Raw genomic sequence first — 5,748 nt, 5'->3', positions numbered from 1 at the left:
GAACATTATTTTATTACTTATGTTTTACAAATGAATTTTAAAAACTACTGTGTGCAAAATGGGCCGCGCTATTTGCAGCTCATATAAGTCCCACATGCGTCCTCCTGTGTCTCAAAAAGAAAACATGTGTCCTCATACTACATTGAAAACTGTTATCAGCATTTGTCATTGTAACGTGAACGGTGGAGTGGCTTGGACGGCTAGATATACAGCAGTTCGTCTTGAGTTCAAGAAGTGGGGGTGTCTATTTTGTTTTTATTTTCACGTAACAACAGGCGAGCCCCATGTGTCATACAATAAAAAAAATGAAATGGCATCTTCCACCTTGATAGAGCTTTTGTCAGAAATAATTCTTCTAGGGGATTTTCACAAAAAGAGAGGCCACACACGCTCCTCTATGCCTTCCTGTCACTGACAGCAGAGCCCACGCCAAGCTGGAGCGCCAAGTCAGCGTCGATTTTATATCCAAAGGCGATTAGCACCGTATTTGCACGTCCAAGCCAAATTTCTGCACCACTTGAATGTATGCCGCAAGTTCTAGCAGCAAAGTGACCATTTACGCCAAGTTTAAGTACCACCGGTGTAATTGACTCTTTTATCATATATATCTTTGCTGCAATTTCACTTTTTGTTTTTGCAATTTATCTATCTACCACTACGAGATTTAATCCTTCCAAGTAACGAGTTCCAGGGGATTGACAATCGCCTTGCCCATGTTGGATGCAAGTATTTGTTTTTGTGTGTGCAGATGATGTTCATGAGGCTTTGCATGAGTCTCCTACTGAATTGATACCTTGGTTCTCACTGAGAGAGATACTTATCTCTACAGGGTTGCATCTCCTCTCCTCTTCGGGAAAAATCCCAACGCAGCTCACATGTAGCAGGCTGATGTATACGGCCAGAGCTATATATCGTCATTTTCGACGTGGGAGTTCCGTTTCGCCTTCGATAGCCGCTCTACTGGTCCAGCCCTTTACTATAGGACGATTTTTTATGTTTCCACTGTCTGTAGGGTTATTTTATGGTTTCCCTCGGGCTTTTTTCTTCTTATTTTCATTTTTTCATTCTTTTACTTGGGTTTCCTTTGGTTTTTTGTCTATATTTTTATTTTCTTTATTGTTTCATTTTCTTTGTCCCTATCTTGGTTTCCTTCAATTTTCCTTGTTTCGTTCTCTCTTTTCTACATTTTTCCGTGTTTGTTTCTTGGTTTTCCTCATTTCCTTTTTTATTGAATGTTTTCCATTGTCTACCTTTTTCGTACATACTATACATTTCTCGTATACAACAGGAACATTTTTATACATGTTTAATAATTTTCAAATAAATGGCTAACAATTTTTAAAATATACGTATTGATGTCTATTTTTTTCATACACATTGTAAATTTTTCATAACATTTTTCGATAGATGTTTCAAAATATTTAAATAAAAAATAATAAGTTATAAGATATATGTTTTGATTCTGGAGTACTTCTTTATACACATTGTACATCTTTTGTATACACTTAAAAGATTTTTTTTGAATTACTCGTACATGTTTTTGCAACACTTTCTAATAAAAGTTCATGTCCATTTTTTTAAACACGTGAACAGTATTATAATGTCACATTCATTTTATTAATGGTACAAATATTATTTTAAAGGTGAGTGAAACTTTTTTTAAATTTGCGATGAACACTATAAAAAATATTGAGTAATTTATTTTTTATAATATATTTATTTAATATTATTCTTAGAAATATGAATAAATGAGAAAAAACAACTAAGACAACCGCATGATGAGACCCCTTGATTACTGGGCCGGCCTAGTACGTGCAGGCGACGCCCACGGGCGATCCAAATTGGGCCGACCTCCTTCTGGTTCACTGGCTTCCCGTGCGATACGGGTCGCTCGATCCTTTTTCGTTCAATTTTCAGTTCGGCTTATTCTTCCTGGCTTTTATTTAGTTTTTCCTTTTTATTTTTGTATTTTCTGTCCTCTTTCAGGTTTCTCCACTGGTTTCTTCTTGTTTTTGTTTCAGGTTTTCCTTTCTATTTTTTCAGAGTGTTTTATTCATTTGGATTTTTCTTTTGTTTTTGTTTTCTGTTTTTTTCTCTTTTTTGCGTATTATACAAGAGCTCACCCTGGTTATTTACAAAATGTTCATCGCACATTTATGAAAATATTTACCACATATTTAAGGAAATTTCCATTCTATTGATGTCAAAAAAATGTCCAATGTATTTTTAGAAAATGTTCATTGTGAATTTAAAAATTGTTTACCATATGACACAAAATCTTTAGTGTGTATTTGAAAATTGTTCATCGTATATCATAAAAATTTCAATGTGTATTTTAAATATTGTTCTGTGTACATCACAAAAATCTTCAATGCGTATTCAAATATTGTTCACCATATATCGCAAAAATGTTCAATGCATATTTTAATATTGTTCAGCGTATATCACAGAAATGTTCAATGTATATTTATATACTATTCAACATATATTTACAAAAATGTTCAATGACGTATATTTAGTTCCTCTTAGCCCAAGTTTTTTTACCCTGTACCCATAAATCTTCTTCTGGATTTATTAACTATTTTTCCTATCTGTTATTATTTCGGGGCCTAAATTTATTTATTTTCTTCATATTCATCAGGGATTCCGCACATTCAAGGTAATCTCAAGAAGGAGATTTTGTGCCTTGGAATTTCAACAACTGTAGTGGTACATTAACCTACTTTCGCTGATATTACAAGAAATCTAGTTTTGCCACAATGTTTTCTTTGCCCTTGATTATGTTTTTTTACCACATTTGCATAAAATATACTTTTACAGGTTCAGAGAGAGATGGATGAACAGATTTCCAAGTGGATTAGAATTTCAAATGCAAACAGAGCCAACAAATATCCGCCCACTCATGAAATTAGTTATTTTTACAACATGTACTCTATTTTTGCTGCTAGTTTTGGCAAAACAATGTTTTTCCGGATACTTTTTGTCTCTGAATATTGTTACCATACCTGTGGGCAACTTTTATATATATACACTGAACAATTTTGTTGCTGATTCAAATTTCTCTTCAGTATACTACAAAATATCTTGTTGAAAATCAAAATAAGTCATTTTTGTACAAATTCAGAACAAGGCAACACCTGCAACAGTCAGCAAACAATTGGTACAATCAGTCACTTTTTTCTACTACAATTTATTGTACTAAAAACCATGTGACACATGTGGTAAGCAATCTAAACTATTTATTTATAAAAAAATATTGTACTAAAAATTGCTGATTCCTTCTTCTCTGCCGAAGTTGCACGTTAAGTGGCAGAAACATGAGCGTTTTGGTTCAGGAAACAGTCACGAAACAGCCACGATTTGGTTCAGGAGACAGCAACGTTCATATCCCCGAAACATGGGAGCAACTAGTTAACGAGCGCTCCTTCGTCAGCCTCACAACGATCAGCGTTATTTGGCGCGCTCTCAGCTACCCTGCCACGTGTTGCACTCTGGACGGTCCTTTCGGATTTTTTTATTTTTCTGCATGTTTTTTCAGCTTTTTAAACTGTTTTTCTTTTCGACGTTTCGGCTTCCACAGGTCTTCCTTAACTTTTGGACCAAAATAAAAATTTTGCGTGAAAAAACACGTTTTTTTCATCCGCCAGAGGCACGTTTTGCTTCCGCAAGAGGCACGTTTTTGCTTTCGCGAGAGGCACGACCTCTCTCGAAAAGGAAAAACATGTGTTTTCTGTTTTTTTTCATTCACCAGAAGCACGGTTTTGCTTCCGCGAGAGGCACGTTTTTTCTTTCGCAAGAGGCACGACCATGACTTCCGGAAACGGAAAAAAAATGTGTTTTCTATTTTTTTTTGTTTCGCTAAAGGCACGGTTTTGCTTCCGCGAGAGTCACGGTTTTGCTTTCGCGAGAGGCATGACCGTGCCTCTCGGAAACGAAAAAACGCGTTTTCTATTTTTTTTTTCTTTCGCGAGAGGCACGGTTTTGTTCTTGCGAGAGGCATGGTTGTGCTTTCGTGAGAGGCACGGCTGTGCCTTCTCGGAAACGAAAAAAACACATTTTTTTTGTATTTTTTCCTTCCGTGAGAGGCACGGTTATGATTCGCAAGAGGCACGGTCATTCTTCCTTCGGAAAGGGAAAAAAACCATGCTCCCGGTTCGGTTTTTTCGTCCGGTTTTCCGTGAAAAAGATGTTCGTCAAAACCTATCAATATGGGATCTAGTTTTCAAGATCTCGACGCGAGAAATCCAACTATGAAAACGGTTCGAGATTTGGATGCACGGTTTAAGAGATAAAACGTTTTGAATAAACGGATCTACGAAAAAAGGAAAACTACCATGTTGCGACAAGTGGCATACATGCAGTGCGCCATTTTGTCACAGCCTGGAAAGGCGGGAGTGATTTTTGAGAGGAGTACTCCTCAATTAATGATTTCGCCGGAACGTTCAGGAAACAGCCACGTGAACGTTGCGTTAGCGGGCCACGGAGAAGCCAGCCCGCAAACCCCGCTGTATACTGCTTTGTGCGGGAATGAACGCCCCATCACCGATAGCCCAGTTTAATGGGCCACAATTGGTGCGGCCCGTTAGAAAATAGGTATTTTATTTCAGAATTTTGATAAAAAGAAATTATAAACTACAATATGTTTAAATCATGGAAATAATTAAATATATTCTTTTACTATAAAATACAGTCTTCCATACTGAAATAACATATTTATGTACTTTCGGAAAAGATTAGTGTATTCTCAAAAATGTTCATAAAATTCAAAAAAATGTGAGTATTCTTTTAGAATGCATATAATTTAAAAACATTGACATACACTTGAAAAAATCATGTACTCCTTTTGAGTTGAAAAAACTGTTCATGTACTTGTGCAAAAAATGTTTTTGTAGTTTTCAAAATTGCTCGTGACTTTTGAACAAAATATACATGTAATTTTAAACATTGTTCATGCATTAATTGTAGGTGAAATGAAACTTTGATCTCCCCAAAAGGAGATCTTCGTATACCTGGGAGACCGGATATATATTGTCCCACTGTTGAAACAGATGGTTTCAAAATTGTTTTCATTTTACATATTCTATACAAACATCTATGATTTTGTAAAGAAACCAGGGTTAAATCCCTTCCCCCAAAAGTAAAAATAAATACATAACCATAACGTGCAGCAACAAATCCCATGTCGGTGATCGCCGGCCGCTGGCTCCATCTTCCTCACCGGCCGTCGCCACCATCAAGGGCATGCCACCAGCGGTGAACGGAGCGCTAGCGTGAATGGAGGACACTGCTGGCCTCTAGGAGATGCTCAATTTTGTGACCATGGACCATGCTACTAGTATATGTTTTCGGGAACAGAACTAGAGTAGGCAAGGGAATTTGCTTTCGGCGCTAGGCATTCGTGATGGACCAATTAAGGCAGGCCCCAAAACACTATATGGCCTTGCCCTCGGTTCAAATCTCTCAAGAATCAATGAAAAAGAACAACCCAGATCGCCGCGGCGAATCAACCTAATATTTTTGGCATTGTCGTATCGCAAGTCCAGCCTGCACAGCATAGCATCGTACCGTGCTGCATTTAGTAAGATTAGGAGCTGACATGACGAGCAAATGATGGCGCCAGAATTGGCTTAGACAGGCTATAACAAAGTCGCCTAAACGGCAGCCGGCCAGCACATGAGGATCACAGTGACGCACAAATGATTGGTTTCCGTGATAACAAAGCAGCAGTAAACAAATCGGCAAACGACG

Source organism: Aegilops tauschii, chromosome 2, assembly GCF_002575655.3.
Source record: "Aegilops tauschii subsp. strangulata cultivar AL8/78 chromosome 2, Aet v6.0, whole genome shotgun sequence".
Taxonomy (NCBI): domain Eukaryota; kingdom Viridiplantae; phylum Streptophyta; class Magnoliopsida; order Poales; family Poaceae; genus Aegilops; species Aegilops tauschii.
The sequence above is the reverse complement of the archived record's forward strand: the minus strand, read 5'-3'. Positions refer to the sequence as shown.